This window comes from Cherax quadricarinatus, chromosome 94 (assembly GCF_038502225.1).
Source record: "Cherax quadricarinatus isolate ZL_2023a chromosome 94, ASM3850222v1, whole genome shotgun sequence".
NCBI lineage: Eukaryota > Metazoa > Arthropoda > Malacostraca > Decapoda > Parastacidae > Cherax > Cherax quadricarinatus.
The window spans coordinates 12,394,343-12,418,526 of NC_091385.1; the positions used below are offsets into that span (position 1 = coordinate 12,394,343).

Below are 24,184 nucleotides of genomic sequence, written 5' to 3' on the forward strand. Positions count from 1 at the left end.
CTGCCACCTTCCAGCGTCGTATAAATACTGTCATAAGGGGGTTGGATGGTGTACGGGCCTATCTAGATGATATTGTGGTATTCAGTAACCAGTGGGAAACTCACTTGGTAAGATTACAAAAGTTGTTTGAACGTCTAGCCCAAGCCAAACTAACCATCAATCTGAGCAAAAGTGAGTTTGGCCAAGCCAGTGTACAATTCTTAGGATATGTAGTTGGTCAGGGGAAAGTTGCCCCAATTAATGCTAAGGTGGAGGCCATTATAAATTTTCCTAGACCACAGAATCGGAAGGCAGTGATGAGGTTCCTGGGCATGGTGAGTTATTACAGACGGTTCTGCCCCAACCTCTCCCAGGTAACGTCACCACTGACAACTTTGACCAGTCCCAAAGTTCAATTCAGCTGGGACAGCAAGTGTGACAGGGCTTTTGAAAATGTGAAAATGTTATTAGGGAATGCTCCTATCTTGAAAAGTCCTGAGTTTGAATGCCCCTTCTCTCTACAAGTGGATGCTAGAGATGTAGGGGTAGGTGCAGTGTTGTTGCAGGGTGATGAGAGAGATAGCCTTCAGCCAGTTTGTTACCATTCAGCCAAATTAAAAAAACATCAATGTGGTTATGCAACTGTAGAGAAAGAGGCTTTGGCTTTGGTGTTGGCTGTGCAGAAATTTGAAGTTTATATCAGTGCTTCCCCACGTCCTGTAATAGTGTATAGTGACCATAACCCTCTGAGGTTTTTGCAAAGAATGAGAAACCACAATCAAAGACTCTTAAGAGGGGCATTGTTCCTACAGCCTTTTAATTTGGAAGTTAAATATATAAAAGGCTCAGAGAATGTGGTTGCTGATGCTCTTTCTAGATGTTTCATGTAGATGCATGGTGCGTACTTTGTACATAGTATTTGTCATGTGCTGACCTTGTTGTTTTTCCAGTGGTGAACTCTCGGCGAGCCTGAGTACTCTCTACCAGCCATCTGACTGTGAAGGAGTCGAGTCGGAGCCAAAAGTGTGACGAGGGTCAGGGTGCACGTAAATGTGAGTTGAGGCAGTGGTTGACAACCTTCAGTAACATGAGACATTCAGGAAGGTATGTGATGTTGTCTTGGTGTGCTCTATATACAAAACGGCCCAGTGATTTGCCTTTGTGGTCCCTTGGACCCCTCCATGTTCTATGTCAGCCTCCTCTTCATAAGTTTGGAGGATCTGTGTGGAGTGGGACCTCAGAAGATGGGCTCGAGTGCCTGACCATGTTAAGGATCGTGAGTGTTGACTGGAAGTCTCACTGTTGGTTCAGCCACCAAGTGAGAGACACCTTGACATGTTTTGTGAAGTTTCCTGCCTGGTGTACACCTGACTGCTCTGGGTTTGGCTCTACTCTCATCTCCTGATCAGGAAGATGCCACCCTGGAGTACCAGTTGCTTGCTGGATTAACGCAGCAGAGGCACAGGCCTGTTGGTGCAGGCTTTCACAGTGGACATTGTGTGCAATCTTGCATTGTAATGTGTATTGTTTTTAAAAGCCACTAAAATTGTAAATAGTTACACACTTGAGTATAAGGGTATGGTTAAAATGATTTTATAAAAAAATCTGCAATCTGTTGTAAATAACAGTAAAGTGAAGAGTAGTTATGGTGCTGGGAAATATGTAGCATTTCTAGTAGTCTTGCTTACCGCCTTTAGACTTGAGCAATATACTTTTTACTAGCCGTATCCTGAGGGACACGGCTAGCTTTTGTGAGACTTCGTCTGGAGGTGGGGGTGTTATGGGGCTATAGGACCCAGCATGTATTTATAAGTAACAGTTACTCTGGAATACCTAATTATATTGAAATGATGAGGACTTTGCTCTAAATGTCATAAGGGCTGATCACTCTCATGACTGAGAGGCAGCTGGGTCAAGCCTTTTTTCTCAATATAATAGGTTATATTATAGATACACACACACAATTTAAACAAGTAGTTTATAAAGTTGTATTTCTTTTTGTAACAGTAAAATAAGGTATAGTAGAATTGTGGTAACAAGAGAACTGTGCTTGGCAACAGTCTTTTGTTTTGGTGGGTGTGGGAGGAGCTTAGTTAGGCTCCTCCCCCTCCCTCTCTCTCTCTCTTCTCTTGTTGACATGGAGGTGGCAAGATCTCTGGGTCCTTCTTTCTATCTTTTGGGGCATTATGTGTGCTCCAGGGGTGAGTTTTTATAATTTAAGTTGTGGCCACCATACTCAGGGTGACTAAAGTGTATCAAAACACTGGTTAGCCCAGAGTTATGTCAAGAAGAGAGAAGGCCAAAAGTTGTTGGGATACACTATGTGGAGAACAGCTATGGAGTGTGTAGATCTTTGTTTTGAAAATGTGAGGCTGTAATTGTATATTCTGTACATATCTATTGAGAAAACAGTTATATTTTTATAGTAGTAGTTTACATAACCTGTGAAGAGGGCTGGTGAAAGGATATCAGAGACACTCAGGATGATCAGCCATAATGTAAGTATTACCCCTAGACAGATAAGGCCATTAAGTAAAAAGCTACCCCCACACTAGAACATGTAGTGAGAACCTTACTATCAAAGTAATAAGGGACAAACCAACGTAACAATAAATAAATTCCATATTGATTTTTTATTCACATAATGAATTTTTATTCACACCAAAAAAATAGAAGATTTACTGTTATGCAATATTGTAATAATTGTATAAATATCATCACCATATTTGTGAATGTATATTAGACCCACCAGCTGGCATGTATTAGACGTGTGAGGTCGTCTGTTTACTCTTGAACATCAGCAAAAATTTAATATTTCCGCTACTTTGGGCTCAGTTTCAAGCCATTTCCACTGCTAAAACCAATCAAAATCATCTCTATGTCTGTAATATGTCTTCTATTCTATCAAATGAGACAAAGAAATCGCAAATACAACTATAAAAAACATACGAAAAAATACTGCAAAGTCGCTGTTTTAATCGAAAATCTTGGTCTCAGTTTTTTTTCTCATTATACACAGTGTGCTGTAGGATTTGTTTTATGTGGTGCACACATACCTCATCAATGCATTCTCTCATATCTAGGCCCAAATGTACCACTTACAGTTTATCAGAGTGAGCTGAGCTCATGGTGTAGATCTACGGTTTGGACCCTGAACATAAAGCCGTAGATCTATGGGACGGACCCTGAAAGGGTTAAAGCCAGAAAAGGTTGGCTTGAAAGATTTAAGAATCGTAGTGGCATACATAGTGTGATTAGGCATGGTGAGGCTGCCAGTTAAGACCAAAAAGCAGCTGAAAAATATGTGAAGGAATTCAAGGATTACATAGATAGTGAAGACTTCAAACCTGAAAAAAGTGTTTAATTGCGACGAAACAGGCCTGTTTTGGAAGCAATTGCCAAGCAGGACCTACATTACTCAGGAGGAAAAGGCACTCCCAGGACATAAGCCTATGAAAGACAGGCTTACTCTTCTGATGTGTGCCAATGCTAGTGGCGATTGCAAAGTGAAGCCTTTATTGGTGTATCACTCAGAAACTCCCAGAGCATTCAGGCAAAAGAATATATTCAAGGCTAATTTGTGTGTGCTAGGGACTTTTTCTATGACTGGTTACACCATGCATTTGCCCCCAATGTGAAAAATTACCTAATTGAAAAGAAATTAGACCTTAAGTGCCTCCTGGTATTAGACAATACCCCTGGTCATACTACAGACTTGGCAGAGCGACTTTCTGGGGACATGAGCTTCATTAAGGTCAAGTTTTTGCCTCCTAATACCACTCCTCTCCTGCAGCCCATGGACCAGCAGGTCATTCCCAACTTCAAGAAACTGTACACAAAAGCTATGTTTCAAAAGTGCTTTGAAGTGACCACAGACACTCAACTGACTCTAAAAGTTTTGGAAGGAACACTTTAATATCCTCAATTGTGTAAACCTTATAGGTAAGGCTTGGGAGGGAGTGACTAAGAGGACCTTGAACTCTGCTTGGAAAAAACTGTGGCCAGAATGTGTAGACAAAAGAGATTTTGAAGAGTTTGAGGCTAACCTTGGGAATCCTATGCCAGTTGAGGAATCCATTGTGGCACCGGGGAAGTCCTTGGGGCTGGAGGTTAGTAGGGAGGATGTGGAAGAGTTGGTGGAGGACAATGACGAACTAACCACCGATGAGCTGCTAGATCATCTTCAACAGCAAGAGGCCACACCTGAGGAAACTGCTTCGGAGGAGGGGATAGAGAAATTGAAGAAGTTGCCTACTTCAAAGATTAAGGAAATGTGTGCAAAGTGGCTTGAAGTGCAAACCTTTTTTTGATGAAAATCACCCTGACACAGCTACTGCAAGCCGTGTTGGCAACCTGTACAATGACAATGTTGTGAACCATTTTATGAAAGTCATAAAGGAATGAGAGGTACAGGCCTCAATGGACAGACATGATGTGCGACAGAAGTCCAGTGACTCTCAAGCTGGTCCTAGTGGCATTAAAAGAAAAAGGGAAGTAACCCCGGAAAAGGACTTGCTACCTCAAGTCCTAATGGAAGGGGATTCCCCTTCTAAACAATAAGTTCGACACTCTCCCCTCCTCCCATCCAGTCAATCATCACCAGATCTTCATTAAAGGTAAGTGTCATGTATTCTATTGTTAGTAGAGTACAACAAACTGTGCATGTCTTCTTCAGTTTGTGTGCATTAAACTTAATATTTCATGTGGTAAAAGTTTTTTTTTTTCATACTTTTGGGTGTCTTGTAGGGATTAATTTGATTTCCATTATTTCTACTGGGGAAAATTGATTCGCTTTTTGATAATTTTGGTTTACGATGAGCTCTCAGGAACGGATTAATATCGCAAACCGGGGGTCCACTGTATATGCAATAACCATAAAATACTTGAAATTTTGGAAAGTTTCCAGACATAATAGATGAGCTCACAGAGAATGTAAACAAACCGGGTGAGGCGCAGTGACCATATTACAAAGTCAGGTAGGGGGAGCTGTATAGCAAGTTTAGGTCATAATTTGAAATGTCCATATTAGCAGAATGCCATTAAACCAAACACCGTAAAGAAGGGCCCTAATGTACAAAAATTTCTTGTGCAAATTTTTTTGTGATATACAGGTCTCCCTCAACATTCGCTTTTTCAACTTTCACGGGCTTCACACATTCGTAAATTCCTAACCGCCAAATTCCCAACCGCCAAATTCCCAGCCGCCAAATTCTCAGCCGCCAAATCATATTTAAGTTTCCCGCCACCCACAAGTCCCTACTACCCTCACTCCAACCCCCACAACTGGCAGCCAGCCCTCCCACCACTCAGTGTGGTGAGTGTTTTGTTTGTTCATTACTTGCTATTAAACTACAGTATAAATAATATCAACCCATTCATGACTGTATACTGGAATGGCTATTCGGACAGGTATTAGACGGTGACATCATATGTTTACTCTTGAACGTGGCGAAGAATCAAACATTTCTGCTACTGCTAATAATAATAATTGTACAAAAATACGAGGGTTGAAATTGTACAGAAATACGAGGGTTGAAGCAGTGGTCGAAGAAGTGGTTGAGGCATCGTCAGTCAGTGTGCCTTTGTTTATGCAGGAGTGAGCATTATTCTCCACAATCTTCCAAATATTTCACAATATTTCATTGTGTTTGGTGCTCGTAGATTGAGTGTGACTGCCACATAATTAACCATGGGCCCTAAGAAACTTGCTAGTGCCAGCCCTTTGGTAAAGAAATTGAGAAACACGATAGAATTGAAGAAAGAAATTGTACTAAAATACAAGCAGTGCACCGCAGTGGTTGAGGCACTGGTGGAGGCAGTGGTTGCGGCAGTGGTATTTAATAACATACACATTATTAAACCATAACAAGCATGTATTTAGTACAATATTTTATGACATTTTCATGTATTTTATGACTGTTCATGGTTCAACAAGTTAAGGCAGCAGTACTGTATTATATTTCCTTACAATATATTGGGGCACCAAACATTCACGACTTTCCAACATTCACGAGGCTCTTGACCCCTTAACCCTCGCGAATGTTGAGGGAGACCTGTATTTCCAATAATCAGTAATGTTGGGCTAGGTTTGGTCTGGTAGGGTTATGTCAGGTTAGGCATCATTTACTTTAGGTAAGGTAAGGTTAGACTAAGTTAACTTAAGTAACATTTGGTTAGGTTACATAACTTAACCAGAAAATAATGAGCTCGTTTTCCTTATTGTTCAAAAATAATAATTTGCAGAGAAAATGATTACATGTTCCATAATGTATACTGGTTGTATGAATTAAAAAGTGTAAAATATTCGCTGAATTACATTTAGAATCTGTTAGAAAAATAACTATTTTTATGCAAATGGTAAAAAAAAAATAATAATAATAATAATAACAATAATAATAATAATAATAATAATAATAATAATAATAATAATAATAATAATAATAATAATAATAATATCTTTATTTCAACAAGTACATGTACAAGGTATAGAGACATCAATAACATACTTCTATGTAGAAAGCCGCTTGTTATGCAGAGCATTTCAGGCAAATTACATCAATTTTGTCCCAGTATGCAACCCACACCCATCAACTAACACCCAGGTACCCATTTTACTGATGGGTGAACAGGGACAACAGGTGTATGGAAGCACACCCAATATTTCCACTCTTGACAGGAATCGAACCACAGACCCTCAGCTTGTGAAGTGAGAGCTTTGCCTACCAGGCCAAGGGTCACCTTAGCTAACAAAACCAGCCTAGGTTAATTTAACCTCTGCCATCAACTTAGTACATCTTTGTTTACAATGTCAGTGACATAATACAATACCAAGTGTTCACTGGCTGATATTTGCTGTACAAAAATAAATCAAGTATTATTTTTACATATACAATATTTCCAAAATTACAATTTGCACAAGAAATACTCATTGTGTTAATATTAACATAAGTAAAAACAAATTAAAGAATAGACTTAAAGGAAAATAATGGGATGTCTACTCATGTTAAAGACATTCTTTATATAAACCAGTTTAGAAAGAGCTAAATAAAATATACTGAATAAAGAATAATAATAACAATCTTTACTTACTACAAGTACATGAACAAGGTATACAGATCATAGTTAACATCAGTGACATACTACTATATAAAAAGCCGCTTGTTATGCAGAGCATTTCGAGCAAATTAGGTCAGTTTTGTCCCAGGATGCGACCCACACCAGTCCACTAACACACAACCTACTTGCTAGGTGAAGAGGACACCTAGTGTAAGGAAAAACTCCTAAAGTTTCTACCATCCCAAGGTCACAGGTCAACCTTATTCCTAATTTATCTTCCCGTGACCTGGCTGGCAAGGTTCTCACTTCACACTCTGAGAGTCCAGGTTCGATTCCCAGCGGGGTGGAAACTTAAACCTGTTGTCCAGCTCACCTAACAAGTAGGTACTTGGGTGTTAGTTGACTGGTGTGGGTGGCATCCTGGAGGACAACATTGAGGACCACAGTGTAAATAAAACAGACAGTTCCTCGATGATACACTGACTTTCTTGGGTTATCCTGGGTGGCTAACCCTCCAGGGTTAAAAATCCAAGCAAAATCTTAACTTTTTTTCGCACAGTTGAGTTACTTATTGTTTATTATGTAACATAAACCTTAAAACTTACTAACTTAAATCTGCTGCTGCCTGAGCACCTAACACCTGCTGCTGCTGCTTCACCACCTAACACCTGCTACTGCCTCACCACCTAACACCTGCTGCTGCCTCACCACCTAACATCTTCTGCTGCCTGAGTGCCTAACACCTGCTGCTGCTGCCTCACCACCTAACACCTACTGCAGCCTGAGCACCTAACACCTACTGCTGCCTGAGCACCTAACACCTGCTGCTGCCTGATCACCTAACACCTGCTGCCTCACCACCTAACACCTGCTGCTGCCTCACCACCTAACACCTGCTGCTGCTGCCTCACCACCTAACATCTACTGCTGCCTGAGCACCTAACACCTGCCACTGCCTCACCACCTAACACCTGCTGCTGCCTCATCACCTAACACCTACTGCTGCCTGAGAACCTAACACCTGCTGCTGCCTCACCACCTAACACCTGCTGCTGCCTCACCACCTAACACCTGCTGCTGCCTCACCACCTAACACCTGCTGCTGCCTGAGCACCTAACACCTACTGCTGCCTGAGCACCTAACACCTGCTGCTGCCTTACCACCTAACACCTGCTGCTGCTGCCTCACCACCTAACATCTACTGCTGCCTGAGCACCTAACACCTGCCACTGCCTCACCACCTAACACCTGCTGCTGCCTCACCACCTAACACCTACTGCTGCCTGAGCACCTAACACCTGCTGCTGCCTCACCACCTAACACCTGCTGCTGCCTCACCACCTAACACCTGCTGCTGCTGCCTCACAACCAAACACCTGCTGCTGCTGCTGCCTCACCACCTAACACCTGCTGCCTCACAACCTAACACCTGCTGCTGCTGCCTCACCACCTAACACCTGCTGCTGCCTCACCATCTAACACCTGCTACTGCGAGAACCTAACACCTGACAGTCAACACCTGAGCACCTAACACAGTCAACACCTGAGCAGCTAACACCTGACACATTCAACACCTGAGCAGCTAACACCTGACACCGTCAACACCTGAGCACCTAACACCTGACACATTCAACACCTGAGCAGCTAACACGGTCAACACCTGAGCAGCTAACACAGTCAACACCTTAGCAGCTAACACCTGACAGTCAACACCTGAGCAGCTAACACAGTCAACACCTGAGCAGCTTACACATAGTCAACACCTGAGCAGCTAACACAGTCAACACCTGAGCAGCTAACACATTCAACAGCTGAGCAGCTAACACAGTCAACAGCTGAGTAGGTAACACAGTCAACACCTGAGCAGGTAACACAATCAACAGCTGAGCAGGTAACACAGTCAACAGCTGAGCAGGTAACACAGTCAACAGCTGAGCAGGTAACACAGTCAACACCTGAGCAACTAGCACAGTCAACAAAAAGACAAAAGAATGCAGATGTAATATATACAGACTTTGCAAAAGCCTTCGACAAGTGTGACCATGGCGTAATAGCGCACAAAATGCGTGCTAAAGGAATAACAGGAAAAGTCGGTCGATGGATCTATAATTTCCTCACTAACAGAACACAGAGAGTAGTCGTCAACAGAGTAAAGTCCGAGGCAGCTACGGTGAAAAGCTCTGTTCCACAAGGCACAGTACTCGCTCCCATCTTGTTCCTCATCCTTATATCCGACATAGACAAGGATGTCAGCCACAGCACCGTGTCTTCCTTTGCAGATGACACCCGAATCTGCATGACAGTGTCTTCCATTGCAGACACTGCAAAGCTCCAGGCAGACATCAACCAAATCTTTCAGTGGGCTGCAGAAAACAATATGAAGTTCAACGATGAGAAATTTCAATTACTCAGATATGGTAAACATGAGGAAATTAAATCTTCATCAGAGTACAAAACAAATTCTGGCCACAAAATAGAGCGAAACACCAACGTCAAAGACCTGGGAGTGATCATGTCGGAGGATCTCACCTTCAAGGACCATAACATTGTATCAATCGCATCTGCTAGAAAAATGACAGGATGGATAATGAGAACCTTCAAAACTAGGGAGGCCAAGCCCATGATGACACTCTTCAGGTCACTTGTTCTATCTAGGCTGGAATATTGCTGCACACTAACAGCACCTTTCAAGGCAGGTGAAATTGCCGACCTAGAAAATGTACAGAGAACTTTCACGGCGCGCATAACGGAGATAAAACACCTCAATTATTGGGAGCGCTTGAGGTTCCTAAACCTGTATTCCCTGGAACGCAGGAGGGAGAGATACATGATTATATACACCTGGAAAATTCTAGAGGGACTAGTACCGAACTTGCACACGAAAATCACCCACTACGAAAGCAAAAGACTTGGCAGACGATGCACCATCCCCCCAATGAAAAGCAGGGGTGTCACTAGCACGTTAAAAGACCATACAATAAGTGTCAGGGGCCCGAGACTGTTCAACTGCCTCCCAGCACACATAAGGGGGATTACCAACAGACCCCTGGCAGTCTTCAAGCTGGCACTGGACAAGCACCTAAAGTCAGTTCCGGATCAGCCGGGCTGTGGCTCGTATGTTGGTTTGCGTGCAGCCAGCAGCAACAGCCTGGTTGATCAGGCTCTGATCCACCAGGAGGCCTGGTCTCAGACCGGGCCGCGGGGGCGTTGACCCCCGGAACTCTCTCCAGGTAGACTCTCCAGGTAGAACAGCTGAGTAGGTAACACAATCAACAGCTGAACAGCTAACAAAGTCAACAGCTGAGCAGGTAACACAGTCAACACCTGAGCAGGTAACACAGTCAACACCTGAGCAGGTAAGTCAACACCTGAGCAGGTAACAGTCAACACCTGAGCAGGTAAGTCAACACCTGAGCAGGTAACAGTCAACACCTGAGCAGGTAACACAGTCAACAGCTGAGCAGGTAACACAGTCAACACCTGAGCAGGTAACACAGTCAACACCTGAGCAGGTAACACAGTCAACACCTGAGCAGGTAACACAGTCAACAAGACACAGATATGATCATGTCTGGCGACTTAATACACTATATTTCATGGGTCAAACTCTCTCTATGTATCATCTAGCACATGAATGTTGTATTGTAATAAAGGTAGGTGTTACTCACCTGTTAGACACCACAGGTGTTACTCACCTGTGTTAGACACCACAGGTGTTACTCACCTGTGTTAGACACCACAAACACTGTTTATTGTTCACTTTATCACACTCACCCACCAACAACACAAGTTGTTGTTGTTGTTGTTTATAGGGCCACTGACAGTGTACGTCGTATTGAACCCTGACTTCCGGCAAGAACCCGCAGGTACTGACCAGGATCTCCTGAGGGTCTGGAGCGTCAAACCCTCTTCATTAAGAAGGAGAGGTAGGGTTAAATATTGCACCCCTAATATGCGCAAGGCCTCACGGAGAATAGTCTGTGCAGAGTGATAACGTGGGCACCACAGTAGGAAGTGTTCCACTGTCTCAGGCAAATTCATCAGTAAGTAAAATATGCCCAATGTTTCTACCCTTGCCGGGGATTGAACCACAGATTATATTAGAGTTTGACACCGAAGTGGTTAGTTTATTGTGCACCCCATATCCATCCTGTGGAAATTATTTAATTTCCGAAGCTATAGTGTCTAATAAGTGTTTAATGTGCTAGAGTGACCTCTAATGTGTATAATAATTATGAGACGTTAAATCGTCTTGTGAATGTTAATGTAATCAGTGATAATAACATTAAGTTAAGAGAATGCGGGATGTGAAATAGATCGCCCTGCTCCGAGTGAACGCGTGATTCTCGTACCCAGGATAGTGAAGCTTTATGGAATGACGACTTCTAAACCGGGACAAACCGACGGATACCTCGTCCTGCTGGAATAAGAACCGTGTCGGTGTAGCAGGACATCGAAATGAGATGGTGAATGGAGGAAATAAGGAGTATCAATCACCCACAGTTAAGTAACCCTTCTAGTTATAGCAGACTGATACTGGCCAGTTAGGTATGTTGTAATTGGATAGGTTATGGGTGATCCAGCTACATCAAGTGACCACCAGAGAATATCTGGTAAGTGGTGAGATTATGTACAAGTGTTTTTCTTTGATGGATATATCCATGTGTAACCTATCCCCCCCCTTCATTCAGTTAAACTAATATAATCCATACAGTCCACAATTAATCAGTAGCACCGTACTTGTGGGTGCTATCCAATCCATACTGGTCTCGGATAGATATGGATAAGATTGTGAGGTCGAAGGAACCACTTGCCGTGACCAGGGGTGGTTAAGTTTTCTCACATGTCTACACGGGGTGACTACGGTAAACAATATGGTTGTCTCCCAATGAGTTTACTGGTAAGCATGTAATGTTGAGGTACATAAAGGTATTCACCCTATAAAATTTTCCATATCTGCCCGCTGGTCCTTCCTGAACCGGATGCAATCGGTAAAAAATTAATTGAATTAATTACTTAATAATTAAGTGACTGATTGAAGGAAGTGGGTATAGGGTACACAAATTTAATCGGTCGTGTGGTGGAGGATAATTAGCCCAATCAATTACTAGCACATGGGTGGCTAGGATTTATACAAGAGTAAAGTGCAAGAATTACTCTCACAAGGTGTTTACTTAAGTTGTATAATTGGTGATTATTAATTCCCTAACCATGGCTGGGTCTGAGGAAGTTAGTGTGGCTGGCAAGTCCATGGATGCCAAAGCAAAGAAAGCGTCACTACAAGCTCGGAAGGGTCATGTTACTAAGTCATACAACAAGTGTATGGAGTTAATGAGACAAGAAACGGTAAACCCTGATGAATTAAAGCTACACCTAGATGCCTTAGAAAATAGATATGAGTCATATAGATTGTGGTATAAGGACTGTGAGAGCGATCTTCTGGTGAATTGTGCAGATGATGCTGAAAGGGAGCGGCTGCTGGATCAATATTATGAAGTGGAGGACAACATTGTGTCATGCAAAACTAAGGCTTTGGAGAAGGTAAAGGGTGTAAACAATGTTGTTGGTCAACCTAGTAAGGAAAATCAGAGGTGTCTACCAAAACTCCCAGAATTATGCATGCCTGTGTTTAATCCGGGAGAAAACTGGGAGGAGTTTTGGTCTATCTTTAAAGCAGTCGTACATGATAGGAGTGATCTTGCAAGTGTTACCAAATTATGCTATTTAAAGGGACAAGTAAGGGGAGATGCGCATGTTCTCATACAAGCATTCCCAAATGTAGATGACTCCTATAGTGAGGCAGTTGACTTGTTGGAGGTCACTTACGGTAACTTGGAGCAAAGTAGGCTGGATCTAGTAGCTAATTTGGCTAGTTTGAAGACTCCAGATCACAACCGCAACAGCTTACAGCAATTTAGGATCAAACTAGAAAGCACTCTTAAGACCTTGAGTAATAAATATGATCTGGAGGGAGCAGAGTGGTTGTTGAGTGCCTTGATTCAGAATAAATTGAACCACAAGACAGTAGAGTGGCTATCTAACAGATATCACAAGGGTTACTTCGGGTTGGAAGAAATAAGAGTGGGCCTGCAGGAGCTAATTGTCCAACTGCAGACCAGCCAACCCATTACCTCTAGGAATACCACGTCTACAGACCCCAGTGCACCTGTCAAGTTCCACAAAGGGAAACTTTATCCTAATATCAATAATCATAAGTCACCTACTAAACGGGGTTACGTAGGCACATATCAAGTGACAGGGGCCAGTAATAGTGGTTCTCCACATCAAAGCAAGAGGAGGAAGTACCACAATAAGGGTAGCCCAGTTGATAAGAGGTCAGGCAAAGAAAGGAGAGATTGTATCTTCTGCAACGGTACTCATTTCTCTAAGAACTGTAATGCCTATAATTCATGGGATGTTAAAGTGGAAAGATTGGAAGAGCTTGCTAGATGTATCAGGTGTCTAGGAAATCATAATGTAAGGGATTGCCGTGCTAACTTGCACTATTGTTATCAGTGTAACAAGGGAAGACACCACATAGCTATGTGTAAGGGCGGATCTAATCGTAATGATGGTAACAATAGTACTGATAGTGATAATAACCCGGACACAACAGTAGCCAACGTAAAGATTGCAGCTAATGTCGGTAATGATGGCCTAGCTGAGGTAGCTTTACCTGTGTTGGATGTGGTGATTAATGATAAACGGCATAAATCCAAAACTGTAACAGCATTACTGGATCAGGGATCACAACGTACCTTCATAAAACGTAATTGCCTTAATGGGATGAAGGTACAAATGGGAGATCCTGCTATACTCAAGCTATCTGGCTTTCTCTCGAATAAGAAGGCCCAGTCATACGACACTGTTTATGTAACTGTCAGGCTGGGCAATGAGAGAAAACGTATTAATGCCGTAATTGTGGATAGGCTCCCAGAGAAAATATCTACAATAGGGCTTGGTAGCGCTACTGAAAGGCTTTCAAGTAAGGAAAATTTGGCACCTTCTGGTATAAATAATGATTCTGTGGGGCCAATAGATATTTTGATAGGTAGTGACCATTATGCCACCTTTGTAAAGGGTATGACAAAGAAATGCGGAGTCACCCTTCTAAGGACCGCAGGAGGTCACGTGATGTATGGCAGGCTTCCTCGTACTGATAATGAATGACTGGAGGAAGCCATAAATACAGTTACGGTGTGTCTTACTCATGAAGTATCACCCCAGTATAAATATACTTCAATAGAGGATGAAGTTGAACCTGTGTATAAATTATGGGAATTGGACAGCATAGGGATCAATGTAAATGAAGAAAGTCCAGATGATTCCTTTACTCAAGAACAATACCAGAAGGATGTTAAATTTGAATCTGGACAATACTGGGTGAGACTTCCGTGGAAGCTGAACCATCCAGACCTACCAACTAATTACCGGATGGCGTATGGACAATTAAAGGCTCAGCTCCACGAACTGAGCAAGACACCAGAACTGTTGACTGCTTACGATGATATAATTAATGAGCAGTTAAATAATAAATTCATAGAGGAGGTACCTCCCGAGCAAGCCCAGATTTATGGTCACTATTTGCCACATCACGGAGTGAAGAAGGATTCTAAGACCACTCCTCTGAGGATTGTGTTTAATTGTAGTGCCAGGAGTAACAAAAATGTACCTAGTTTGAATGACTGTTTGATGACAGGTCCGTCGTTGACGGAAAAACTGGGAGACATATTATTAAACTTCAGGGTTAAGAATTATGCCTTTACGGCGGACATAAGTAAAGCTTTCCTGAGAGTGGGTCTGCAGGAGGCTGACCGGGATTGCACTAGGTTCTTATGGCCCGAGAATCCTAGTGACCCACTTAGTCCCCTGAAGACTTTTCGCTTCAGGAGTGTATTGTTTGGTGCTACCTCCAGTCCGTTCCTACTCCAGGCAACGATAAATGCACACCTTAAGCGTACGGGTGGTCCACTGAGTGGAGTAATGGGTAAACAATTTTATGTGGACAATTTCCTGGGGGTGACGTCTACTGAAGAGGAACTAATGAGCATATATGAAGGGGCTAATGAAATAATGCAAGGTGCAAATATGCCCCTGAGGGAATGGAACAGTAATTCGTCCAGTTTAAGGGCTCAAATAAATAAAGACAACCCTGGAGTTGAAGTGTCTAAATATAGTAATGTGCTGGGACTGACTTGGGACACAGAGAGAGACTTGTTATCGTTAAAGTCTAATAACTACAGCATGCCCAATAAATTAACCAAGAGAGTCTTACTTGCGGAAGTTTCAAAATGCTTCGATCCACTAGGCTTAGTGTCCCCACTTACCATAAGAGGAAAATTGTTGATACAAGAAGCATGGAAGCTTAAGTGTGCTTGGGATGAAACCCTACCTGAGGAATTTGTTGAAAGGTGGGAAGAACTAATAGGTGAATATGTAAAATTACCAATGTTGGAGTTCCCACGTAATGTGGCCAGTCAAGATGGAGAAAATGTACTCCACATTTTTTGCGATGCTTCGAAATTAGCATATGGAGCAGTCGCTTACCTTCAATGTAATAGTGCCATTTCTCTTGTTATGTCTAAGGCTAAGGTGGCTCCAATCAAATCACGTACCTTACCTCAGTTGGAATTAACGGCCATTTATGTAGGTGTCAAATTAGCCAATTATATAAGAAATAAATTGCGAGAGATAAATATCAGCGACACCGTAATTTGGTCTGATAACGAGGTATCCTTACAATGGATTCGTAATGGTAACAGTAAGATTGTGTATGTACAAAACAGAGTCGCTGAAATCAATCAAATGCAGGAGAAATATAACAGTTTGGGTCAGCATATGTTAACCTTTAATCACATTCCTGGTGACGAGAATCCAGCTGACTTCTTGTCTCGAGGCTTGACTTATGAAAAATTTGTGAGTGCTTTATCGTGGTTTAAAGGGCCAAGTTGGCTGGTGGACAAAATTAACTGGCCGGTGCAAAAGGCACATATTGCTCCTGTCGAAATTACGGTGAGCACCGCTCCAATCAGTAGTCCCTCCTTAGCCATTGATATGAATAGGTATTCTTCCTTACCTAAGCTGATTAGCGTGACAAAGTTAGTGTTTAAATTTATAAGTAAGATGAATATCTCATATAATTTTCCCCATCCCCTGAAATACTGGCTACAGAGGGTACAAGAAGAAACCTACAGGGATGAGATTAAATTAATGATGGACGGAAAAATTGTGAAAGGCTCAATAATAGAAAAGCTGGGGCTGTATTTAGAGGATGATGTAATTAGGTGCAGAGGCAGGTTACAAAATGCTGAATTGGGGGAATATGCTAAGCACCCTATCTTGCTGCCCAAAACTCATCACCTGACAACCTTGATTGTCTTTAATGCCCATAATAACGTGATGCACGGTGGGGTACAGGATACCTTAAACTGTATTCGGGAAACCTTCTGGATTCCACAAGGACGGCAAAGTGTAAAAAGGGTTATCAAGTCGTGTGTAATATGTCGCCGGGTGGATGCCAGAACCTACATGTACCCAGGTCCTCCACCATTGCCCAAGGAACGCGTGCAGTTGGTAAAACCATTTGATGTGACCGGAGTGGACTATAGTGGGCCAATCATTTTAACAGGTACTTCAGATGGTGTCCCCTTGAAGGTGTATGTATGTCTATTTACTTGTACAGCTACTAGGGCTGTTCATCTAGAAGTGGCTCAGGACTTGTCTGCAGAACAGTTCATACAGCTGTTCCGGAAATTTGCAGCTAGGAGATCCTGTCCAAGATTGATGATCTCAGATAATGCCACCAATTTTGTAGCGGGTGCTCAACACTTGATGGAATTAAATAAGAGTGATGATGTACAGTCTTTGTTGACCCAGCGAGGGTGTGTCTGGAAATTTATTACTCCCAGAGCCCCTTGGCAGGGAGGACTGTACGAAAGAATGATAGGTACAGTGAAAAGATGTCTTCGTAAGGTGCTACACAGGAAGAGAATTAATTTGGAGGAATTCCGTGCAGTGTTGGTGGAGGCAGAGAATCGGGTAAACAATCGCCCTCTGTCATACATGAGCGACACTCCTGACGCGGAGATCCTGACTCCCTCTCACCTAATATGCGGACGAAGGTTAGAAGCTGCACCTATCTATAGAGATAATCCCGAGGGAAGTGATGAGGATTACAATAACGTGACCGTGTTGAGTGATAAGTTCAAGATATTAAATAAGGTAATTACTCATTGGTCCGATGTGTGGCATAAAGAATATCTTCTTACACTACGTGAACACTTTTATGGTGCGCCAGAGGCAGTAAACCGACAGAACATTCAACCAGGTGACATTGTGTTAATTGATACTGAACAACATCGAACATTGTGGCCTCTGGGCAAGGTAGTTACATTATACCCAGATGCACAAGGTGTTGTCAGAAACGTCAAAGTGTTGTGTCGTGGTCAGGAAAGTTTGCGTACCATTAATAAATTAATTCCCTTAGAATTAAATGATGTTCAATCCAGTGCAGATGGAAATCTAAGGGAAAGTGAAATGAGTGATATTGAAGATACTGACCGAGTAATGCAAGAAGAAATTGTAGTAAGACCCACTAGGAAAACAGCAGCGCAATCTAGAGAGGGCTGAAATCGTCTCCTGGAGGAAGACGCAATTTAAGTCGTCTAACAACGACTTCCGCCCGGCCGCAGTGTGGAAATTATTTAATTTCCGAAGCTATAGTGCCTAATAAGTGTTTAATGTGTTGATTTGTGTCAAAATGTATTTGTATTTTGAATGGAACCAACTGGGTTCCCGCTGCGCCTGTGCAGATGTGCGGGGGTATAGGTCGAACGGGGGCACGGGGGGGCGGCAGTGTTTTGAATGTAGTGAGGAGGCTGGGAAAACATTGGATCAGGAAATTGGCGTTCACGGCGGCCTAAGGATTAATATGGGCCTCACTTCATAATAGGAAGTGTCGTAACTGTTCCTGGTGAAGAGTGAGGGAACGTGATTTATGGGACCACCGTAAAAAGGTGGTAAAATTAGTGAATAATGGTTCGACCGGGTGTGACTGGTGCGCGGCCATGGTGTGTGTCCAGGGGAAATACCCGTGAGTTAATCCTCACTCATCGGCCTCAGATCTTAATGGAGTGACCTCTAATGTGTATAATAATTATGAGACATTAAATCGTCTTGTGAATGTTAATGTAATCAGTGATAATAACATTGAGTTAAGAGAATGCGGGATGTGAAATAGATCACCCAGCTCTGAGTGAACGCATGATTCTCGTACCGAGGATAGTGAAGCTTTATGGAATGACGACTTCTAAACCGGGACAAACCGACGGATCCCACGTCCTGCTGGAATAAGAACCGTGTCGGTGTAGCAGGACATCGAAATGAGATGATGAATGGAGGAAATAAGGAGTATCAATCACCCACAGTTAAGTAACCTTTCTAGTTATAGCAGACTGATGCTGGCCAGTTAGGTATGTTGTAATTGGATAGGTTATGAGTGATCCAGCTACATCAAGTGACCACCAGAGAACATCTGGTAAGTGGTGGGATTATGTACAAATGTTTTTCCCTGATGGATGTATCCATGTGTATCCTACCCCCCCCATCCTGTGGACGGTAGTGCAAGAACATATGGATGCACAAAAGGCCTAGGAACTATGCCCCGAAGGGTTAACAGGAATACATATGGATTTTTATCTACATGTCTATAGTTCACTTATCATGTTACAAGCAAATTTATTAAATTTGCTTAGTGTGTCTGGTATCTTATTTTCATTAATAAGATACCTTGACATGTCACATAGGTTATTATATTGTCTGTCTCTGTATTCCTCAATAAGTGGACAATTAAGCACATAGTGTTCAAGAGAGTGACCATATGCCTGATCACATAATTTACATATAGTTTGATCATCATGTGTGTGTCTCCCAAACTGCCAGAAGTACTTGTAACTAAGCCTAAGCCTGGCCACTACAACATCAGTCAGTCTGTTCACATTGTACGTTTCTCCATAAACATACTTATCTACGTTCATGTTATCATAGTGGGTTATAGATTTAGAGCTCGGCGGCATTGGTGGAGTGTGGACGTTTTCTTCCGAAGGTTCCTCAGTTATTTATTGGTGGTGTAGGCCTTGTTTAGGCTCTGCTTCACCGTCCTTCTTTTCTTGTGTGCTTGCATTGTCACTGTTTTCTCCATCAGGCAGTGTTGTTTGGCCCATTTATGGGTGGTTCGACTGAGATGTTGTTCGCCCCCATAGGGAGAGATATCCCTCCTGTCTCTACTCAGTTGACAACTGTTTCACTACCGCCGGACCAAGATATGGCTAGTGTTGGAACTTATTCGGTCCGAGAAGTCCCAACGGGGAAAACACACAGTTCGAGGGCCCTTACACCCACCCAAAAACAAAAACAGACTCTCTCGGATTGGCGTAGGTGGATGGGAAGTACTACTTAATTTATAGATTTACCCTTCAGGGAAGAAGTAGGTAGTTTATACTGTAAGTACACTAATAATAGGATTATTGGGGCAACTGTAGATAATAATAATGTAGACCTAAGACCTTAACATAGGTAGTAATAGGCCGATAATGTAGGCAAACACTAGGTTAAGTTAGCTAGGGAGAACTGGCAGCCCAAGTTTGAACGATGAGGCGCGAGTCTCGAAGACACCAGATCTTTCTTATATGACCAGACACCTTCTGGACAACATGTGCTGTGATCAGCAGATGGCACCCCCCACGTGTCTTCACATATGAGACCTGGGGAAATCTGGTGGAGGCACTTCGATATACTGTAGATGACCTCCTCCATCAGGCCGATACAGTAAGACAAGACCTCCACTTTTTCTTAGGATTTCTGGCCAGTGTCTGGGGAAAATTGCGAGTGAGTTGAGCTGTGGCTTTTGTGCAGCCGGCAGTTCATGACCAGTACGTGATTTTGTCTCTTGTCTACCTAGAAGCTAGTGTCCGTTTCTGCGTAGTTATACTAGGGGATACACACTCTCTTGGATACAGGAATTTCTGAGGTACCAGCAGGTCACTAATATCAACTGAATATTGCAGGAATTAAGGCTTCCGGTTGCACGTGGTTTCTGAGGGGAAGTCCAAAGGGGCTAAGCTTAGGAAGGTTGAAAATCAGGATATATGCTGCAACACCAAGTAAGTTAGTCCTTTAAGCGTGCATGCAGGCAAGATTTCTTGCAACATCAGTCATTTATGAAAATCTGTCCTATAAGCCACTTGTGAGGCTGAGGTACCCACCTCAGAGCTCAGTGTCAACAGAGCTTGCCAGGGTAGGCGACTCACTTGGAGGCAGTCTAGACAAATCTTCACAGCTAGTGTGCCCCCTATTGTGATAAACCAACGGGCCCTTGAGGTTGATTACAGTGTCAGGCCTCTGTCTAGCCCAAAATGCCAACCCACCACTTGTGCAGACTATGCTCCTTCTCCTCACATTACTCCAGACGTGATGGTGGTTCTTGTGCATCCTAAGGATGGCGGTGCACCCTTCACCAATCCACGGGACGTCACCAACGCCATCAGTGGATCTCCTTTTGGAAAGGCTTGCATAGATGGGGGCGTCCAACAACTCGGTAGGGGTGCAGCCCTAAAGCTCCAGCTCCATCGTAAGTCTTTTCTGGCTAGAAATTGGCCACTAAATGCCAGTCATGTCCTGGGTAGGTGGAATGTTGTCTGCTGGGATGTCTGCTCCTCAATCCTCGCAGCCGGTTGTTGTTATGGCAGAATTGTACACAAATAACCCGCACATAGAAGAGAGGAGCTTACGACGACGTTTCGGTCCGACTTGGACTATTTACAGAGTCACACTAACCCGAAGTGGAGCAGTACGGCTATACATAGGCAGGAAGAGGTAGTGGTGGTAGTAGTAGTAGTAGCACTGGTAGTGGTAGTAGTGGGGAAGTAAGGAGGAGGAGCCAGTCAAATACAAAGAAAGGGGAGCACTGCAAGGGAACTAGGTGCCCTCTGAGGGAGAGCAAGTGCACTAGGTGGGGGGAAGGTTAAGTGATGAAATAAATAATGAAGAAACAGAAATACGTGACAGAAGAAAGAAAAACAGAAAATAAAAAAAGAAGAAAGGGGAAGAGGGTGAAGAAGAAAAAATGAGGAATCAGGTTAAGTCACGGGTGTTCTGAAGTTTGGAGCATTTTACAGTGTAGTGGGAGAGGAAGGCATCTACAGAGACGAACTCAGGATTAAGATTCATACAAGGAAAGTTGTGTATTAGAGAGGATTCAACTAGACAGCGCCTGTTAGAGTTGGAAGCAGGGAAGACAGTTTTAGTGGAAGACCAGTCAATAGGAAGGCTGTGATCTCTGATGTGACAGAACAGAGCATTGTTAGTGTCGGCAAGCCTAACACTATTTTTGTGCTCCCTAAGTCTGTCAGAAAGAGATCGACCAGTTTCTCCAAAGTATTGAAGAGGACAGGAGGAGCAAGAAATAGAGTAGACACCAGGAACATCTGTTGAGGGAGGAGAGGTATGAAAGAGATTAGTACGAATAGTGTTAGTCTGGCGGAAAGTAAGCTTGATGCCTAAGGGATGGAGGGAATTGTTGAGATTAGAGAGACCGGAAATGTAGGGAAGGCAGAGGACAGAAGTGTTCCCAGGAGTAGAGAGTCTGGGAGAGAAGAAATTACGTTTAGCACGTGAGAAGGCAGAGTCTATGAAATGGGAAGGGTAGCCAAGACGGGAAAACGAATTATGAAGAGTGGAAATTTCTGCTGGAAGGAACTGAGGATCACAGATGCGGAGGGCACAGAGAAAGAGGGAGATAAGAACACTTTTCTTGACAGGGGAATCATGATAGGAAAAGTAGTAGTAAATGTAGATGCCACTGTGCATAGGTTTTCGGTAAATGGAAAAGGAAAAACCTGTATCTGAGCAGTGGACATGGACATCAAGGAAAGGAAGCAAGGAATTAGATTCCCATTCAGCTTTAAACTTAATGGAAGGGGCAAGATTATTAAGAGCTTCAAGAAAAGGTTGGAAGAGACTGGAGTCATGAGGCCACAGAGCAAAGATGTCATCCACATAGCGGAGCCAGAGTGAACGTCGCACATCGATGGTAGGAAGAAGAACAGTCTTGAAGTATTCCATGTAAAGATTAGCAAGGACAGGAGAGAGAGCGGAGAGCCCATAGCGACACCGAAGGTTTGAGAATAATATTTCCCTTGGAAGGAAAAGGAATTAGAGTCCACACAGAGGCGGATAAGATCAAGAAAGACTTCAATAGGTATAGGGAGATGTAGAAACCCTTCAAGGGCCTTCTCTCTAAAGAAATAAAGGGTATCATTAAGAGGGACATTAGTGAAGAGGGACTCAACGTCAAGACTAAGTATCTTACAGGTTGGGAGAGAGCTAACCCGTTCAATGAAGTCTTGAGAGTGACGGAGGTGGGCAGGAGAAAAAGTACCTAGAAAGGGAGTGAGAGTTGTTAACCTCTTGTTTAATGTTAACCTCTTGTTTAATGTGATATATGTCAGAATTCTAATTTTATGCTCAATATTACCTACTTTGTCTCTCTGTCTCTCTCTCTGTCTCTCTCTCTCTCTGTCTGTCTCTCTCTCTCTTTTCATCTTTGTAATTTGTGATAAGGTGTAAGACCTCGCCTGTACCATCCATTATATCATTATATGTACCATATTATTAACACACGTACAAGAAGTCTCTGAATGTATTTTTAGTAAGGTGTGTATCGTATTAGGTAGTAGTAATCTGGGTTAAGTATAATTGGAAGTGTTCATTGAACTTGAACACTTGTGTCTTATGATCTATTTTAGACTTCTGACTTTATAGTAAATATTTACTCTTTCATAAGCTATAAGGGGAAGATAAGCGAGGAATTCTTGTGTTATGAGTCTTACACGAGATGTCATCACTGGCAAACATGGCAACTGTCATAGAGGAACCTATTTTAGCAGGTGATGGAAATGATGATAGCTTCCAAACCTTTAAAAGTAAACAAAAGAGAAAAAGTGAGAAAGGGCTAGAGCGTCGACCTAGTCAGACTCACTTGGCTCGTACACAATGTGAAACTAAACGTCCTTGGTGCACAGAGGCTGCAAGAAGTCTTTCTTCAAAGGAAGAATGAGTTAAGCTGAACTTCCCTGACAACACCCTGCTGCCTGCTAAGTGTGCATGGCTAATGGAAGCTGTACAGAAGCATCCTAACTCAAGGATCCAATTTAGGAAAAACACACACAACTTTGTGTTTGTGGAACAGGATGAAGAACTGATCAATGATCTACTTAGTACACCTTATGGGGGTATTAAGCTGCTCCGACCTCCATCAGACACTCACCACTTTAAAAAATGGGTCAGTATCATAATCTTTGGATACCCTCTCTACATGGACCCATCCCATCTGACTCTCAGTGAGCATATCATCAAGCCTAAAAGACTTAAAGGAAAATCCCAAATTATTGCCAGTTGGGTAGGTCCTGTGCCCCTCCCCCGAAATATCTGGGTGCATGGTTTACGTTTCCTAAACATCGAAGTGTACCTACCCCCTAAACGTAGGTGTTACAAATGCCAGCGCTATGGCCATGTTGCAATAGACTGTGGAATACTACATTCTTGGTGTGGTAAGTGTGCTGGGAAACATTCCACTAGAGAATGCACAGTAGGCCTTGACAGCCAAAAATTTAAGTGTATTAACTGTAAAGAAGTTGGGGTTACAGTTTCCCACAAGGACTGCAGTCAGAACCCAAACAACCTTCGATGTAAACCTGATAACAGTCCTTTAATGGTAACTGAGAATGAGGCCATCCAGTCTACCACAGCCAGATCTGAGACTGAACCTCTGCAAAGTGTGCAAGAACCCCACCTCACTGCAAAGGATTCTGGTGATACCAGAATGCCATCACACACACCAGCTGTGGAGGAGCTAGCCATCCCTGCTAGCACATGTGGAACTACTGGTATGCCAATACTGATACCTATTGCTACACCTGAATATGAGGATGAGTTTGTCATTTTCCCCAATACACACAACTACAACAGTCAGACGGACACCACACAGGTAACCCCCCTGGAAATTGGAGATGAGTCAGATGCACAGGACCTACCTGCAATGAATGATGAAACAGACTTGCCACAGGCACCATAAGAGAACACTAATGTAAC

The 24,184-nt window shown here is 42.9% G+C and overlaps 1 protein-coding gene across 6 annotated transcripts in view; it reads left to right on the forward strand.

The window, feature by feature from the left end:
- LOC128700886 (zinc finger protein 84-like) overlaps positions 1-24,184 on the forward strand; it is a 452,286-nt gene that overhangs the window by 75,199 nt on the left and 352,903 nt on the right. The gene's annotated exons all lie outside the window — the stretch shown is intronic.